We start from the raw sequence: 441 nt of genomic DNA, 5'->3' as shown, positions 1-441 counted from the left end.
TTGTTTAGGGCTCTCACCTTCTGGAGGCTTGGTTCATTTTTCTTATAATCAATTCAGTCTGCACTCTTGAGAACATTTGGGTTTACAGAGTTTCTCTAGGAGCTGCTCTTGAGAAAGCCCAGTGTTTGTGAATGATGTTGCTGGGACCTTGAGCTCTGTGGTGTCCCAGGAAACCACACCTCGCCTCTCAAAGATTCACCGCCAAGTGAAAGCTGAACTTTGACCCTTCCAGTTATGTTGCAATTAAATGGTAAGTAGAGCAGGGAGGAATTTGAGATAGGCCTTTTCTGTTTTTAAAAACCCACGCATACTGGAATGGAAAAAATTGTCAGTCTGTACTGTGTATTAAGAAATGCTAGGTGTGGATATTGAGAAGTTCTGCCTTGAGACTGTCATGTTTTTACTTTGCACTGCAGTCCCTTACTTTGTAAGCTGAGGGAC

This window comes from Coturnix japonica, chromosome 2, assembly GCF_001577835.2.
Source record: "Coturnix japonica isolate 7356 chromosome 2, Coturnix japonica 2.1, whole genome shotgun sequence".
In the NCBI taxonomy this organism is placed as follows: Eukaryota; Metazoa; Chordata; class Aves; order Galliformes; family Phasianidae; genus Coturnix; species Coturnix japonica.
This window is presented reverse-complemented; position numbering follows the sequence as displayed.